The sequence below is a fragment of the Sciurus carolinensis genome, chromosome 5, assembly GCF_902686445.1.
Source record: "Sciurus carolinensis chromosome 5, mSciCar1.2, whole genome shotgun sequence".
Taxonomy (NCBI): Eukaryota; Metazoa; Chordata; class Mammalia; order Rodentia; family Sciuridae; genus Sciurus; species Sciurus carolinensis.
The window spans coordinates 28,962,848-28,982,050 of record NC_062217.1 but is presented as its reverse complement, the minus strand read 5'-3'; the positions used below and the strand labels follow the sequence as shown (position 1 = coordinate 28,982,050).

Here is a 19,203-nt window from a genome sequence, read left to right as displayed (position 1 = left end):
AACAAGAATGAAGAAGAATCTCTTCATGATACATTATAACTAAAATGTTTTACAAAAGGATAATTTTTTTTAAAACTCAAGAGAAAAACATCAGGTCATTTTTACAGGAAAGTCAACTAGAATTACTTCTGATTTCTGAGAACAAACTCTAAAAGCCCAGAAGGCTTGAATGATATGTTAGAGGTAAGCCAATCAGAATTATTTTCAATTTCTAAACACAAACTCTAAATTTAGAACGATGTATTCCAAATGAAAGAAAATAACTGTCAACCAAGATTACTATGCCCAGCAAAGCTACTATTCAGAATTAAAGAAGACATTAAAAACTTTTGAAGACAAGCAGAAATTTAAAAGAACTAATGACTACTAGGCCAGTACTACAGAAAATACTTTAAAAAAAAAAAAAAAAAAACCACACACCGAAGAATCAATAACATACCTGAGCACCTGAGCATTTACAAATAAAAAAATCTCAGTTGTAGAGTATTATATAAGCAAATGAGAAATAGAACCAAATTAAATACTAGAAACAAATCAAAATGGCAGGAATTAATAAATATCTTTCTATAACAACATTAAATGCAAATGATCTCAACTTTCAAATTAAAATAAGCTGTCAGAATGGATTAAAAAACAAGACCCAACTATCTTGCTGTTTGCAAGAGACTCACCTTAAAGGCCAAGACAGTAAACAGACTGAAATAAAAAAGATGGAAATTGACACATGCAAACGGAGGCCCAAAACAAGCAGAATTAGCTACTCTTATATCCAACAAAGTAAACCTAAAGCCAAAATTAATCAGAAGAGACAAAGAAGTCACTTCACACTGGTAAAGGGAGTAACACAAGAAGAAGACATAACAATAGTAAATATTTATGCCCCAAACACTGGTACATCTAATTACATAAAACAGATGCTATTCAAATCAAAGGTTCAGACCCCAGTACAAAAATACCAGGTGATCTGAACACACCTCTCTCACCAATAGAACGGTCATCCAAACAAATTCAGAAGCTTAAAACCTAAAATTATTACAAAGGAAAAAGACTTAACAGACTTCTACCAAAATATTTCACCCAAACATAGATGAATACACTTTACTCTCAGTAGCTCGCAGAACCTCTTCAAAAACAGCCCATATTTTAGGCCCAAAGCAACTTTTAGCAAATACAAAAAAAGGAAAAAAATGTGCATAATTCCTTGCATCTTGCATCTTATCAGATCATAATGAAATTAAATTAGAAATCAACACAAAAAAAAAAAGCTACAGAATTAAACACATGAAGACTGAACAATACACCTTTGAATGATCAATGGATGATAAAAGCAAATGCAAAAAGTTTAAAAATTCCTAGAATCAAATGAGAATAATGATAACAGCATACCAGAACCCTTGGGACACTATGAAGGCTGTTCTAGGAGGAAAGTTTATAGCTATGAGTGTCTATATAAGAAAATCAGAAACAAGTAAACTACCTAATGATGCATCTCAAAACCCTTGAAAAAGAACAAACCAATTCCAAAACCCGTAGAAGGAAGGAAATATTAAGATCAGAGCTAAAATCAATGAAAACTGAGGGGAAAAAAGGATAAACGAAACAAGCAATTGGTTCTTTAAAAAGATAAACAAGATTAGTAAGCCCTTACCCAAACTAACCAAAAAAAAATGAAGAACCAAATTAATAAATTAGTGGTGAAAAAGGAGAAATCACCACAGATATCCAAGAAATCCAGAGGATCATTAGGAACTATATTGAAAAACTATACTCCAATAAACTGGAAAGCATAGAATAAACGTATACACTTCTAGACAGATGACCTGGCAAAACTGAATAAAGAAGACATAGAAAACCTTGTTTAAACAGAACAATAACTAGCAGAGATGCAAGCATTAATAAAAAGCCTTCCTACAAAGAAAAGCCCATGACAAGATGGGAGTCTCAGCTGAATTCTACCCAATCTTTTAAAAAGATCTAATGCCAATACTCCTCAAATTATTTTGGGTAATAGAAAGGAATGGAACACTTACAAGTTCATTCTATGAAGCCTTAACTTCACCCTCATACCAAAACCTGAGACAGATTCACTGGGGAAAGAAAACTACAGACCAATAATATCCCTGGATGAACTTAGATGTAAGATCCTTAATGAAACATGAGCAAATCATATTCAACATATTAAGATGATTATACATCATGATCAAGTTGGTTTTATCCCAGGGATGCACAGATGGTTTAATATATACAAATCAATAAATTCATCACATAAATGAATTTAAGGACAAAAATCATTTTGTCATCTCAATAGATGCAAAGAAAGCCTTTAATTTTCAAGCACCCATTCATGATAAAAACACTCAAAAAACTAGGCACAGAAAGAACCTACCTCATCCCTATAAAGATGATTTATGACAAACCCAAAGCCAACATCATAATGAATAGGGAAAATTGAAAGGATTTCCTTTAAAATCTGGAACAAGACATGTCCACTCTCTCCAGTACTATTCAATATAGTACTAGAAATCTCAGACCAAGCAATTAGGTAAGAGAAGAAAATAAGACTTAAAAAAAAAAAAAAAACAGGATAGGCTAGGGAGATAGCTCAGCTGGTAGAGTGCTTGCCTCGCAAGCACAAGGCCCAGAGTTCGATCCCCAGTACCGCCAAAAAAAAAAAAAAAGGAGGGGTTGGGTTTGTGGCTTAGAAGTACAGTGCTTGCCTAGCATGTGTCAGGCACTGGTTCAATCCTCAGCACTGCATAAAAATAAAATAAATGTATGGTGCCCATCTACAAGTAAAAAATAAAAAATATTAAAAAAGAAAAACAGGAAAAGAAGAAGCCAAATTATCACTGCAGATTATCTAATGCTATACTTAGAAGATCCAAAAAGCTCCACCGAAAGACTGCTATGGCTAATAAATTCAGCAAAGTATATGGTACAAAATCAACACACAAATATTGATAGCTTCCCCATATGCCAATCATGAATTTGCTGAGAAAGAAAAAAGAAAAACAATCCCATTCACATGACCCTCCAAAAAAAAAAAAAAAAACCCTAGGAGTAAATGTAACCAAGGAGGTGATGGCTGGGCATGGTGGCACACACCTATAACACCAGCAGCTCGGGAAGCTGAGGCTGGAGGATCACAATGTCAAAGTCAGCCTTAGCAAAAGCAAGGCACTAAGAAATTCAGGGAGACCTGTATCTAAAATACAAAACAGGGTTAGGGATGTGGCTCAGTAGCCAAGTGCCCCTAAGTTCAATCCCCAGTACACAAAAAAAGAAAAAAAAAAAAAAAAGAAAGGAAAGAAAAAAACTCAGAAGATGAAAAGATTTCCCCCCAGGTTCATGGATAGGAAGAATTAATATTGTTAAAATGGACACACTTTCAAAAAGTAAAAAATAGCAATCCCCATCAAAATACAAATGACATTCATACAACTAGAAAAAAGCAGTACTAAAATTCAATAAAATAAAAGACTCAGAATAACCAGAGCAATTCTCACCCCCAAAAAAGCAATGCTGGAGACATCACAATACCTGAATTCAAATTCTACTAGAGAGATAGTAACAAAAACAAAATGGCAAAATGGTACTGGCATTAACACAGACACACAGAACAATGGTACAGAACAGAAGACACACAGACAAACCCACAAGACAGTCATCTGACCCTTGACAATAGTGCCAAAAAACAAAGGGGAGAAAAGACAGTCTTTTTAACAAAGGTGCTGTGTAAACTGGTTAACTGTGTGTAGAAGAATAAGACAAGATACTTATTTCTCATTCTCCATAAAAGTCAACTCAAAATGGATCAAAGACCTAGGGTATTAGACCAGAAATTCCAACTCCTAGAAGAAAACGTAAACACTCCCAACATACTGCCACAGGCAAAGACTTTCTCAATAGGATTCCTAAAGCTCACGAAATAATACTAAGAGTAACGAGTGGGATGGCATCAAATTAAAAGGCTTCTGCACAGAAAAGGAAACAAGAATGTGAAGAGAACCCACAGAATAGGAGAAAAATCTTTGCTAGCTACTCTTCTGACAGAGAATTAATATCCAGAATAGAGAACTCAAAAAAACACCCAAAAAAAAAAAAAAAAAAAAAAAAAAACAAATGACCCAATTAACAAATGGGCAAATGAACTAATCTGATACTTCTCAGAAGAAATACAAATGGCCAACAAATGTATGAAAAATGTTCAACATTGTTAACTATTAGGGAGATGCAAATCAAAACTACACTGAGATTTCATCTCTAGTCAGAATGGCAGCCATCAAGAATACAAACAATAATAAATGCTGGAGAGGATGTGGAGAAAAAGGAACACTTTACACTGTTGGTGGGATTGTAAATGAGTACAACCACTATGGAAATTAGTATGAAGATTCCTCAAAAAACTAGGAATGGAACCACCATATGACCTAATCATACCACTCCTCAGTATTTATCATAAAGAATTAAAGTCAGGGACTGAGGTTGTCGCTCAGTGGTAGAGCACTCACCTAGTACATGTGAGGCACCAGGTTCAATCAGTAGCACCACATAAAAAATAAATAAAATAAAGGTATTGTGTCCATCTACAACCACAAACTTGTTTAAAGTCATCATACTACAGCGATACATGCATACCCATCCATGTTTATAGCAGCACAATTCGTAAGAGCCAAACTATTGAACCATGCTACATGCCCAACAATGGATGAATGTATTTTTTAAATGTGGCATATACACACAGTGGAGTTTTGTTCAACCATAAGAATAAAATTATGTCATTTGTAGAAAAATGGATGAAACTTGAACACACTATGTTAAGTGAAACAGGCCAAACTCAAGAAAGTCAAGGACTATTATGTTTCTCTAATATGTGGAAGCTAGAGACAAAAAAGAAAGATGGGATGGAACTAAAAGGAAATCTGTGCAGTGGACAGGAACTACAGGAAGGAAGGGAAAGGGAAAATACCAGAGAATTGTATCAGTCAAATTATATTGTTATATTGTTTACAAGTATGAATATGTAACAAATTCCGCCATTATGTACTAATACACCCATAAAAAAAATTACAGAAAAAGATTTTCAAGTTCCCTATGTTCAAATTTCCTCATGTAACACATTGCACTGCATGTACAACTGTCATTTGGTCCACTTCACATTACCCAGTATGAACTAGAGCTCAAGGCACGGCACAAAACTACTTATAATTATAGCTACCTCCACTATGACAATAAACTATCCTTCAACTCTAATCCAAAAGTCGTGGATCAACACCTATATAACTATAGCACGATGACTTGTTAGCTTGCAATCACTTAAAAATTTCAGACCTTTGCTTAGCACCATGGTGTATGCCTATAATCCCAGCAACATGGAAGGCTGAGGCAGGAGGATTGCAAGTTTGAGGGCAGCCTCAGCAACTTAGCGAGACCCTCACCAATGTAGCATGACCCTGTCTCAAAAACTAAAAAGGATTCAGGATTTGGCTCAATGGAAAAGTACCCCTAGTTCAATCTCCCAATATCACTAAACACACACACACACACACACACACACACACACACACTTAATAGTAACTACTCCACAACATGGCAACTTGGTTTCCTCAAAATGAATGAGGAAACCAACCTGATACAATGTGGAAGGTGACCATAAAAGGGTGCAAACACAAGGAGGAAGGGATCACTGAGGACAATGTTAGAGGCTAAAAACCAAATTAGATATTGTTAAGAGGTCAGCTCCCCACGTATCTATAGATGAACACAATCCCAATCAAAAATCCCCAAATTCTTTTTTAGAGACACTGACAAACCAGCCAGCATTGTGCACACACCTGTAAGCCCAGTGACTCAGAAGGTTGACATAGAAGGATCACAAGTTCAAGGCCAGCCTCAGCAATTTAGCAAGACCCTGTCTCAAAATTAAAAATAAAAAGGGCTAGAGATATGGTTCAGTGGTTAAGCACCCCTGGGTTAAATCTTCAGTACCTTAAAAAATAATAATAACTAACTAACTAACTAACATATGTAAACACAAGGAAACTAGACTGGCCAAACAATATTAGAGGAGTCACATTATCTGATTTTTAAAATTCACAATGCTATAGTCATAGAGATAGTATTAAATACCTGCATAGGAAAAACAAATCAATGACACAGAATCCAGACATAAATCCACATATGTAAGGTTTAAATGATACTGAACAAAGGCACAAAAGTAATTCATTACAGGAAAGAAAAAAGTTTGAGCTGTTCCCCCCCCCCCCCCCAAACAACAGTGCTGGAACTGGATAAACACTTTTAAAAATGAATTTCAACCCCTATCCTCACACCATGCACAAAATTCATGATGAATCTTAGCCCTAATACATAAAAGCTAAGACCTGCTATAGTTTGGATTTTAATGTTGCCCAAAGGCATATGTATTAAAAGTTTGATCCTAAGGTGGTGCAATGTGGAGGCAGTAGAACCTTTCAGGGGTAGGGCCCACTGGGATATCTTCATGTCACTGAGCAATAGTGGGAACCCTGCCACTCCCTCCCTCCTTTTCTCCCTCAGTCTCTCATTACACACATGCAATAAAGTTCTGTGGTTTTGCTCCACCACATGCTCCCTGCCTTTACCATCCTGCACTCGAATCAGAGGTTTAAAAGCAGTAGGTGCACCTGATGATGAAATGGAAACTCCAAAACTATAAGCCAAAATAAAACTTTTTATTTGAGAATAGATTATCTCAGGTATGTAATATAGTAAAAGAAAGCAGACAAACACAACTATAAATCTTCTTTAAAAAAAAAGTTAAAAAGCACATAATATTCTTGTGACTTTGGGATAGGCAAAGACTTATTCAAACTCAGAAAACACAATCTGTAAAAGAAAATATTGGTTAACTAGATTTCATCAAAATTAAAAGCTTCGGCTTATCAAAATATAGTTAACAGTAGGGAAGACAAGTTACAAACAGAAATCTTCCTCAATGTAAAGAGCTGGCAAAAAAAATATATTATATTCAGAATATAATAAGAATTCCTACAGGGATGGGGGATGGGAGTAGGAAAGAGTAAAATGAATTAAATATGACTTTCCCATGCTCATTTTTTAGTACGTGACCAGTGTAACTCCATACCATGTACAACCACAAGAATGGGATCCTAATTACAGAAAGTTATACTCCATGTATATATAATATGTCAAAATATACTCTACTGTCATATATACCTAAATACCTAAAAAGAACAAATAAAAAAGGAAAAAAAGAATTCCTACAAATCAAAAATTAAAAATAACCATTTTTTAATGAGCAGAAAACATCAAGAGCCATTACAGACACAGACACACACACACACACAAACACACACACACACACAATATCAAGGAAATCCAAAATAAAACCACAAAGAGACACCACATAACATATAGAATAGCCAAAATTACAATTGCTTAGGTAATAGTGATTACATGGGCAATTCTGATTACTCAGGTGTTGGCAAGGATGTATTACAATTAGGACTCTCATATAATCAGTCAGGAGTATAAAATGGAAAGCCACTTTGAAAATCTAGTTTCTTATAAACATACAAGCAATTCCATTCTATAAAGCAGCAATTCCATTTCAAAGTATTTATCCAAGAGAAATGAAAACAAATGTTTGCAAAAAAGACCTGTAGAGGACTTATTCCTAACAGTCAAAAACTGGATTCACCCCAAATGATCATAACAAACGATAAACTGTGGTATATTCATCCAGCGAAATACTACTCAACAATAAAACAAAACAACTACTGATCCATCCAACCACAGGAATGAATCCAAACTATATATTAAAAAAGAAACCAGATACAAAAGAACACAGACTATGAAGTCAGAACAAAGCTAATCTGCTTTTAGAGTGCTTGAGGGCAAGAAGAAATGAATTGAAAGGTAAACAAGAGAACTTCCTGGGGTAATGAAAATGCTATACATCTTTTTTGGGATATCAGTTACCCTGGTATAATGCCACAACTCATCGAAGTGAACCCCTAAGATTTGTACATTACATTTCAATAAAAAGACAAGTATTTTTAAGGATTTCTAAGCTCAATATTATATTAATTTACCTTTGAGTAGTGACATATATATTAAAACTTGCTATACACATATATTTGTGTATATTCAGTAAATACTTATCACCTACTATGTGCTAAACACTTCACTAGGTTCCAAAATAAAAGTCCATGCTCTCAAGAAGCTATCAATCTCAGGCAAGGAAACACATGTGCTTAAACAAATAATAAAAAGAGACAATGTGGGAGTTTCCGTGTCAGGTATACACAGGATCTTGTGAAGTAAAAGATGCAATGTATACTGCCTAAAATAAGAGTCAGGTACCAGAAAAACCTATTAATTGCTGAATAGGAGGTGTAAAGCAGAACTTTGGATATGTGCACAAGGAGAAAAAGGGTACTTAACAAAATACCACATGGAAAGACACAGAGACAAAGGATTAACATAGGGGAGTTAGGAGCAATTCAACATTTGGGAGCATCAGAGAACCTACAAAGAAATGAAATGCTAGCAAGGCACCATGCTCATGCTAAGGTATTTAAATTAAAAAGCCACTGAAGTGTTTTAAGCAAGCAATAAGACATTCAAGTTTGTGATGAGAAATATCCTTTAAAGAGAAGGAGGGGGAGGAGGGAGGGAGGGAGAGAGAGAGAAAAAAAAACACACACAGGCAAGCCTGGAAGGGAGTGAAATTGCAAAGAGACTAGTAAGAAGAGAAACCCCAGGAGAGCAAGCAAGTGACCTTTCACTTTGAATAAACTAACCAAAGGCACAAGGATGAGGAGAAACTCAAGACTCTCAAAATAAGGGGGAAAAAATGGGAAATGATTAAGAGCAGTTTTCAGAAAAATAAAAATGGTTCAAATATATGAAATAATGCTCAACTTCACTCATAAGAAAAATGTAAATTAAAATACACTGAGATACCATTTTTCTCACCTACCATGTTGGCAAAACCCCCAAAAAGTCTGATTATATACTGTTAGCACGGTTATGGGAAAATATGTATTCTCACATATACATTTGTGTTACAACCTCTATGAAGCACAACTTGAACAATGTCTATCAAAATTATATCTGCTACATTCTGTTCCAGCAATTCTACTTCTAGGAACTTATCCTACAGACACACCTGCCTATGTACAAAATGATATCCATATAAGATTACTCACTGCAGTAATTTGATAATAGTAAAAAAGTGGGAAACTATCAATAAACTAATGCAGTAGTCTGGAATGAGATGGGAAAGATTATAAGAAACTATCTTTTTTTTTTTCTTTACTTTTGAAGTATGTATTTGCAAATAGTTTTGGTTTTGTTTTTTTGGTACTGGGAATTGAACCCAGGGGCACTTTACCACTGACCTACATCCCCAGACCTTTTTATCTGAGATACAGGGTCTTGCAAAGGTGCTTATGGTCTCACTAAATGGAGGTGTAAAGCAAGCCTTTGAACATGTACACAAGAAAAAAAGGGGTACTTAAAAACACAGAAATACCACATGGAAATATGAGCTTTCAACTTGCAGTGCTCCTACTTCAGCCTCCTGAGTCATTGGGAATACAGACATATGCCACCTCAAAGCTGCAAATAGTTGTTTTGTTGTTGTTGTTGTTTTAACTTTAAAAATATAGTATCAGAATCAACAAAATTTGGTAACTTGTTTGATGAGAGGTAGAGAAGATAGTAGGATCAAGATGACTCTTAAGGTTTCCGATGTGATAAATCTAGTCATCCCTTACAGCTTACAAAAAGAAAGAATAAAAGAAAAATGAAAAAAATCTGTCACTAACCAAAGCAAAAGTTGGAAATATAATAAAAGAGTAGTACAGAAGGCAGTTCAGTTTTGGACATGTTGTACTAGAGATGCTATGTCAAAGAGTTCAGTAGGAAAAAATTTGGAGACGGTCAAAAAATGAAGTTCTTAGCAAAAAGAAAACATGTATAAGAACCTAATTTGTCTAGGAATTACTTATTCTATAAACTAATTAACTGGAATGAACCAAAACCTAGAGAATAAACAAAAGATCATTAGCTCAAAGTGACAGAATAAGATCATGTATCTATAGCCTCTTCTTACAGACATCAGGTTCTCACTAAGAGTTTATTTAACTCTTTTTTATTCATTTCTTTCCAGGTTCATAACATACCAGAAATAACAAAAAAGACTGTGGGTATAGTTACAAGAGATCATCATCTGGCAACAGTATGAGGAAACAAAAATTTAAGACCATAACACTGTCTTCAAAGTACTCTCCATTGGAGCCAAAAGTCCCATTTTTCCAACATCTAAGATTTGGTGAAAAGGTTCCTCCTTCAAGAAGTTTTTCATGGTTCTATACTCAGAGTAACACGATTAGTTTTTTGACCAATTACTAATTTCAAATATTTTGCTTGTGTTCCTGAAAGCACTAACAGTATTCTGCTGTGTTTTATAATTTTTACACCAGCCTCTTTCTTCCTATTAAACATACAACTCTTGACTGAAACTCATCTTTATATTTCTAGCCAGCACTGAGCATAATTTCCTTGCACAGTATAACATGCAAATATCCATTCAACAATTATCCCATATTTTCCTTCTTTAAAGTAATGTAAATGAACTTTGCCACAAATTAAGTCTACCTGCAAAAGTTATAATCATTTTTTACCACACACTTAAATTTTGGCACCAAGTTAAACTACGCATTTGTCCTGGCTTATCACAAAAACCAGTGAGATAAGGAGTGATGGGAAGTAACAATTAATGGCTTTAAGGTTTTGTTTTGTTTTTTCTTTTCTTTTTTTTAAACAGGAAAAAATACAGTTCCAAAATCAAACTGTGATGATAGTTGCACAAATCTGCAAGTATCCTGGAAAACAATGAATTATACACTTTCAATAAGGAGACTGTATGGTATGTGAATTATATCTCAGTAAAGTTGTTTTTCAAAATGAGATACTGCTATTATCCTCACTTCACAGATTAAGAAATTGAGACTTGGCAAGATTAGGCAATTTGCCCATGGTAACACTGCCAGTTAGTGATGGAGACAAGATAAAAACCCAAGTGGTCTTAACTTTTAAGTCCATATGCTAAACCATTATGCCCTCCTGTCTTAGAAAGGGACCTCACTCATCAAGTAGCATTTTCAAATGCTTAAATATGTTCAGGTCTTAAATGCTTGTCTTCTTCCAAATTCCAACTAAGACTATAAAGACATAACCTAGTTATGTTATGTCATAAGCGTAAGCAAGAAGAAGGAAAGTCAATGGCTAAAAAAGAAAGAAGGCAAACTGCTCAAAATCTACAGCACAAGACTACATTAAACATCACTATTTCTTGATCTTTATGATTAAAATAGGTGTACATACCTAATGCAGCTGAGCTGAGATAAATGCAGCTTCCTGAACAAGCTCTGCCAAGACAAAGGTTTCTCAACCTTGACACAATGGACATTTTTTGGTCAGGTAACTTTTTGTTGTTGTTGTGGAGGGCTGCTCTATAGGGCAGAATGTTTAGCAACTTCCATGCTTGACTTCTACCAACTAGATGCCAATAGCAAATCACTCCCCTCTATTTGTGACAACTAAAATGTCAAAATGCCAAACTGTGAACACTAGAGGTAGGAGAAGCAACATCACTCCAGTTTGAGAACCAAGGGCCTAAACTGGGATAAAGACAACAAAAGGGCCAGCCCACTGATAAACCGTGTATATAGTAATTGCAGACAAGGCTGGGAGTATACATCAATGGTAGTGTTTGCCTAACACTTGGGAGGTCTAGGTTCAATCCCCAGAACTTGGATACAGATAAGAGTCTTTTAAGTCAGTCACCTCCCAAGCCTACTTAAAAAAAAAAAAAAAAAAGCTCAATCCATGAAAACAAAATAAAGCTGTGATGCGGAGAACACAACATATAGGGATTAAACAGAAACAAAGCTAATGTAGATACATTAACATCCCAAGTTTTCTGAACACTTCAGCATGTAAGGTCTCTAATACTCATGTAAAAATTTAGCCAAAGAAAGGCACTAGAGACTAAAAAATACAGCTAAAGGATTCTAGAAATAAAATGCTCCCTTTGACTGATCTGAAGGAATATCAGTTTCCCTTAAAAGAAAAACTAAGCCCTCAAAACTAGAGAAACTGAAATAACAAGGTCCAGGTTGCCACCCTTGCCAATACAAGCTCAACAACAGTATAAATAAAAGATAAAATAGACCCTTAAAGCTGGGAGTGGGGAGGGATGGGACAGAACATTCAGACCCTATATAAAATTTATTTGTTCTGACTCTCGAATCCCCCCTTTGTTGGTTCTGCCCCTCTTCTACCCATGTTAACACTAAAACAAGGGCTTTCAATACTCTTATGTTGCCCCTCAATTTTTCCGAGTCTAGCATAGTGGCTTCTCTAGTCACAGCATCAATCTCCTCAAGGTGCCACTGGTTCCAAAACCTTATTCCTCTCCAAGTTCCACCTCTCAGGCCATCTCAGGTCTCAGGTAAGGACTAGCTCAGTGGGGGGGTAGGGGAGTGTCACCCAGGGTGTCAGCAGCAAGTAAATGAAATCACTTAAACTAAAGTATGTACTGCAAGTAACTGTCCCTTTTAATAAGCATATGAATAAATGTTTAGCCTCAGTCATAATCAAAGAAATTCAAACTCAAAACAAGATGGAGCTTCACATATCCAACTGGCAAAAAAAATATAAAGTTAAATAAAATCTAGTGTTGGTGAACACAACAAAAATTGCTGGTTAGTGTAGAATGTTAAAAGCTAATACAACTCAATTACAGTACCTTTTATAACAAAATATTCTAGTCATTTTTAAATAATGTTGTTCTACATGTGCCTGTAGCATTAAGGAAAAGAAAATTGTAGTATAATGTATACTATGTAATGCTATATGTAATACTATTTGTATATTTTTAAAATAAACATTTTGGAATTTAACAGTAAATTTTTGAAGGAAAAGTAATTTTTATTTTCACTTTTCTGTACCATTTTAAGTTTTTTAACTATATGTGTAAAACTTGTAACTTAAACTCTACAACTTTTTAAGAACTCAAGGATTTCTCCCAACTTTAACCACCATTCTTTGCAACAACTCCCTCCCCCAACCAGTCCCATATCTAAAGGATGACTGAAATTGCCTGGGAGAATTTGAGTTAGTAAGGGATGTAGCTTGGAATATGGGTTTTTCCTTAAAAATCTTTGCCTATGTCCCTAAAATCACCTCTGCAATTAAAGAAGAGAAAAAAAAAAAAAATCCGTAAACAACTGCCTAAGGAACCACAGCCTCTTACAAGTCTAACTATTCTGAGATAATAGTCCTGGTTATAATATCTCTTCCTCCTTATTATCATTTGTATATCTAGTCTTAACTAATTTCAGTCTCTCACATAAAAAAGAGCAACCTCAACTATCACTGAGGAAAACAGGAGAGAAAGACTGCTCCTTTCAGAACTAATTAACAGCACAGATCCTACTTCTCTGGTCTGCTCAGCTCCCATCACTTTGATATGGGCTGCCAACCACTACTCTACACTTCAATGTGTCAGGGTGTCTTGGTCCTGTTTATTGTATTGGAGTTGTTTGTGGAAGGAGGCTCAATATTTGTTCATTTTCACTGAATTAGTTCACAACATTCTCTGTCAAAGGAGAGGCAAAACAGTGGAGTATTTCTAGGCCCAAAAGATGCTTCAAAATAGCTTCCTACTTTAATCAGTCTTTCCTCCATACTGCTTAGCTGACTTTTAAGGTTTACACAGCTAAACCAAGAATGACTATTAACAGCTGTTAATGTCTGACCAATGGAATATGGTAAGTATTATAGATATTTTTAAATATTTCAGATTAATGACTTTAATTTTTAGACTAAACTTTATTCATCTGAGTTTTATCATCATGATTTTTTCAATATGCATAATCACAATGACAGTACAACAAACACAGCAAACCTACTCTTAATTCTAAACTAATTAGTGAGAAAGATTTATAAAACCTTTTTCAAGTATTGGAGAAAATAGAAAAAAAAAAAAAAATCAGGTGGTTCACAATAAAATACTATAAGGAAAGAGTTTACTCTACAAGGAGTCAGAATTACAAACCAGGCCTGGGGCTGTAGCTCAGTGGCAGAGTGTGTGATGTCCTGGGTTTGATATTTGGCACCACATGATAATAAACAAATAAAATAAAGGCATGCTGTCCATCTACAACTACAAAAAAAAGTTTTTTTAAAAACTGCAAACCAACTGGCAGATTCTTTTTTTTTTTTTTTTTTAATCCCCAAACTGGCAGATTCTTAAGTTTAAAAAATAAATACATTCTCAGAAAAAAAACTACTAGTTTTATTTTTAAACTAAGTATCTTTGGAATTTTTAACATTCCCACGAAGGAATACACAAACCAAGTAAAATGCCTATTGTAAATTGAAAAGACAAATGACCTATGTAGCAAACTGAATTTAAAAATCATATTCAAGCTGGTCACAGTGGTACACACCTCTAATCCCAGCAACTCAGAGGCGGCTAAGGCAAGAGGATCCCAAGTTCAAGGCCAGCTTCAGCAAGTTAGCAAGGCCCTCTGAAACCTAACAAGACCTTGTCTCAAATTTTGAAAAAAAGGGGTCTGGGGATGTGACTAAGTAGTTAAGTGCCCCTGAGTTCAATACCCAAAAATATATAAATAAATAAAAGTCATATACACACAATATCTTATGACAAAAAAAAAGTTCAATACTAACTTCTCCAGACTATTCTGGCTTACAAGTTTCACAAAGAAAAATGTCAAGTCAAGTAGTGTTACACAATGAAAGAGCCAGTAGCTCTAGAAGAGACACGTCTAAAAGGTAATCTTGTAAAACAACCTAGAGTGTGAATTCTAGATAGAAATTATTAAAACCAGACACCAGAATAGATGGTTAACCTTGAAGTTTTACTTCTTGTTTAAATGAATGAAAAGAAAAGGTAAGAAGAGGATGAACAATAATGTGTTGCCTCACAATGATTTTAAATACTGCTAAGTCCTGAATAAAATACAGACCACTAAGAGATCTAAGGGCTGTCCCCAATTCACCCACACGAATACGACTGTACTCTTGGGTAAATCAATTAATTTATAATCTGAACCTACTTTCTCATCTATAAAATAAGACTGGAAATCATCATCTTTACATTTCCTAGTAGTTGTAATACTAACATTGATTTATTCTTTTCTAATATGTTATATACAGTATGTGCTATCCAAGAGTCTATACCAAATAAGAGTGAGCTTCCTTATTAGTTCTAAGGGAACAGGATTTTTAAAAAGAACTAAGGGAGCCAAAAGACAGTTTAAATTTGCCAAAGGAAATAAGCAGAAAAAACACAGGCTCCCAAAATATTCCCTTCCTCATAAAGCGGTCCTGGAGCTGCTTCACCAGAGAAAGACCTGTCTAATACAGGGTATCACTTTATTTCAGGCTTAACAAATTATTGATAAAGCTCAGTCCTCAAAACGTTACAATGTGTAACAATTTTAAGATAAAAATTAAAACAACATTTATCCAACAGCAGCTCAGTAGAACCTTGGTACAAATAACCTTAGTACAAATCAGCTCAATCACAAGGATCACAATCATTACATTATCTCCTCTAATTCTTAGGGAAAACTAGGACCAGGGCTCCCAACTAGAGAGAAATAAAGATGACAAGTAGAGTTAATAAAAGTCACTGTAAAAGCCAAGTTAATGCCAAGAGAATCAACTACAACCAAAAAGAAAAAGTTCTTAAAAAAAAAAAAAAAAGAAAAAAGTCAAGCCCTATCTTTTCAATTAAAATACACTTCAAGTAAAACACAGCTAAGAGGAAAATTTTCAAACCACCAGAAAAAGTTCCTACTTTAGTAATTTAAAAATGCACGATGTGTATATGTAAATTTTACATATGTACAGATTTTACTTCAAAGAAATAATATTCTGACTTAGGATATGGTCTTTTATGGTTCAGTTTTTGAAGAAAAATCTATCTTAACTTTCACCACTATAAAAAGTTTAATTAGGTTTTCTGTTTTCACCCTGAGATGCAAGACTAATTGTTCCACAAACTGACCTGCACACACAATACTCATTTCATTGTCCCTAAAAATGCTAACATCTGTGACATGTGGACTGCATAGAGAAGAGGGTCCGGTCCTTTGAGGTCCATGTTTGTTCTTAACTTTTCTACTTGACGACTACATGAATTAATATAGTAAACGTTCTCTCCTGGCACTTTATCTAGATGTGTTAACTGAGAACAGTGATTACACTGCCATTCAGGATTTAAATGATTATGATTTATTTACAGCTTGCCTCCTCTATATAGAAACACACGTGAGTTTTCAAAGGTTATTAGGAAGACATACAGGATTCCCCAACTCCCTCAAGACCGCAGCTACCCTACAAAATTAAAGGCTGTATCCAAAGCTTCCCAAACTATTTAACACACAAGGGTAGGGTCACTGGGGACACAACTGCCCATCCATCACTTCAAACGACAAGTGTGAGAGAAGGGTGCTTGGAAAATAAGACTTCGCCCCAGCGTAAGGACGGTTAAGACGTGTGTGAAGTGGGTGGGAAAATGGTCTTTCAAACCCTCCCTGAGCTCACACCCTTCGCGGGAAGGAACGCTGTCGCGTGCAGTCCTGAAGATGAGGTGCCGCGTTTCGGGGTTCAGATTCATCCCCTCGAATTACAGCCGGGCAGCACAGAGCAAGTTTTAACGTACATACCAAACGCCCACAGCCGCAGCAAAACCGAGCCTCCTCTCCGGACCGAAAACTTTTAAAGTGTCAATGAAATAACGGTGCAGAAAGGTGAACTACCCACGATCACACACCACTTGCACTGCCGTTCGGTCCCAACGAAAAGCCAGAACCCCGTCGTCGCCTGGGAGGAGTCACTTCACGCCCGAGCTGCGCTCTTCCTCAACTAGGTCCTCGGGTTCCCCCAGCACCAACCAAGAGGCGCGGTTAGCGCGCTTTATCTCCCGCGACGGGCAAGTAACCGTGTAAAAATGTCACTCTCTCCGCCCGCGTCCTCCACCCCGAGCACAGGCCGGGCGGCGCGCGGGGACCCCGGGGGAGGCCCGCGCGCAGGCGGCACCGGCCCGCGCCCCCCGAGCGCCCCGCGCCCGGAATGGGGGGACCCGCCCGCGGGAGGATTCAACAGGAGCACCGCGCCGCCCGCCTGCCGCCCGGGAAACAGCCGCCCGCCGGCCGGGCGGGCGGGGGGAGGGGCGCCGCGGCGACGGCGGGAGGGCGCGGGTGCCCGGCCGCCGGGACCCCCGGCCGCGCGCAAGGTCACCGCCCGCCGCGGGCGCCCGGGCCGGGACCTGGGCGGCAAGTTTAATTTATACGGGCTGCCGCAGAGCCCGCGGCGTGGAGGAGCGCGCCGGCCGCGGGGCCCTCCCCACCCCCACCGCGCAGCCGGCCCGCGCCCCGCGCCCCCCGCCCCGGGCCGCCGCCCGGCAGCCGGCCACTGCAGCCCCCGACGCCCGGAGACGAGCCTTGGCTGGCAGGCAGGCGGGCGGCGCTTCAGCCCCGACACACACACACACACACACACACACACACACACACACACACAGCCGCGGTGGTGGCCGCTGAAAAATGGAGCGCGGCCACCGGAGAAGAGAGACATTTGCTTTCCGTTAACTGAATTGTTTCCTACCTCCGGGTGTCCGACTCGCTACTCCTCTCACTCCGCTGCTCTCCGGGATCCGCCGCCGCCGCCGCATCCAATCGCCTCCTCCCCCCTCCCCTTCCGCAGCCAGCCCGGCCGTTCCTCCTCCTCTCCGCTTCAAAATGGCGCCAAGCGCTCCTCGGCGGCTGCTCCAATCGAACCGCGGCGGACAGCACCCGGGGGCAGGCAGAGCGCGGCGTGGGTGCGCAGCGCCCCCTGCCGACCATATGAACCCAGCGCGCGTAAGCCCGCCTCCGGGCTCCGCCCCGCCCACCGGGCGCGCGCGCCCCTCCTCCGCCCCGCCCCTTCCGCGCGCGCGCGCGCGCAGCCTCCTGGGCGCGCCGCGGCCGTCACGGTGGCGGCAGTGAGATGGACAACGGTAAATGTGTTCTCTGCTTCTGTGGCGCTCTAAGCTACTGCCGAAAACTAGCTAGATTGATGTGTATCTGTAACTTGTTGAATAAAGGTTGGCCGTTGTTAAAGCACCGACATCCATCACTGACGTTGTGCTTTTAAATAAAATTGGTATTATTAACTACTTTGCGTCTTGCTAGGTAGTTCTGACCTAGTGATCTCCGAATGCATACACTTTTTTCCACACCGTACGTGTTGCATTTTTACTAAATCCCTCCGGTTTCCGAATGGGAGAATTGTCTAGTAAACGGCAGAAGGGAGGGGCACAGTATTTCAACCTGTAACAAAGCATTCCATTCCTTCGAATTGTCCTTATTTGAGGGAGAAGTAATCTGAAGACCAGAGGGATGCTGTCCGGGAGGTGGGTTTTTTTTCCCCCTTAACCTCCTGGAGGTGTCGATTCTCACAGTTGATCACCTACCGTGGGGCAAGTTTTTCTCCCCAGCCAGTCCCCTTCCAGAACTGAAAAGTGAACTGCTTTCCCTTACCTCCATTAATACCATCCCTTCTGTAAGTGCTCCGTGATGTGAAGTATTTGGTTACTAGAACTATTCCAGAGAGAATTTGTTTTAACAATGAACAAACAAAAAGTGAATTAATTGATCACAGCAAGATATCATTTGAAAGAAAAGATAGGTAATACGGATACATAAATAAATATTATTGTAGTAGGAAAGAAGTGTCACAAAATTCCATCAGGCCAGAGCACTTACACTACTCATTTCTATCTCAAGTCCCCTACACAATTCTGCTTCAGTCTCCTCCAGTACTTACAAGACCTGCTAACTGTTCCACTATTTGAGATTTTGCCAACAAATACTATAAGATTTCATCTATTATACATGTATTTATTTATTTAGTTAGTGGTAGATGGACACAATACCTTTATTATTTTATTATTTTTGTGTGGTGCTGAGGATCGAACCCAGGGCCGCACATGTGCTGGACAAGTGCTCTATCACTGAGACACAACCCCCATCCCCTATCATACATTCTTTAAGTTTTCTAATAGTGCTTTCTGCCCCCCTTTTTAAAATTATCTCAGGAACTTTCCTTCTTTAC

General features: G+C 38.0%; 1 protein-coding gene across 1 annotated transcript in view; it reads right to left on the bottom strand.

Moving 5' to 3' along the window:
- Pds5b (PDS5 cohesin associated factor B) overlaps nt 1-17,830 on the bottom strand; it is a 193,955-nt gene extending 176,125 nt beyond the window's left edge. The window contains 1 exon segment of the mRNA XM_047552945.1: nt 17,716-17,830. The gene's annotated coding sequence lies outside the window, so the exon portion shown is untranslated.
- Nucleotides 17,831-19,203: the final 1,373 nt, after the last annotated feature.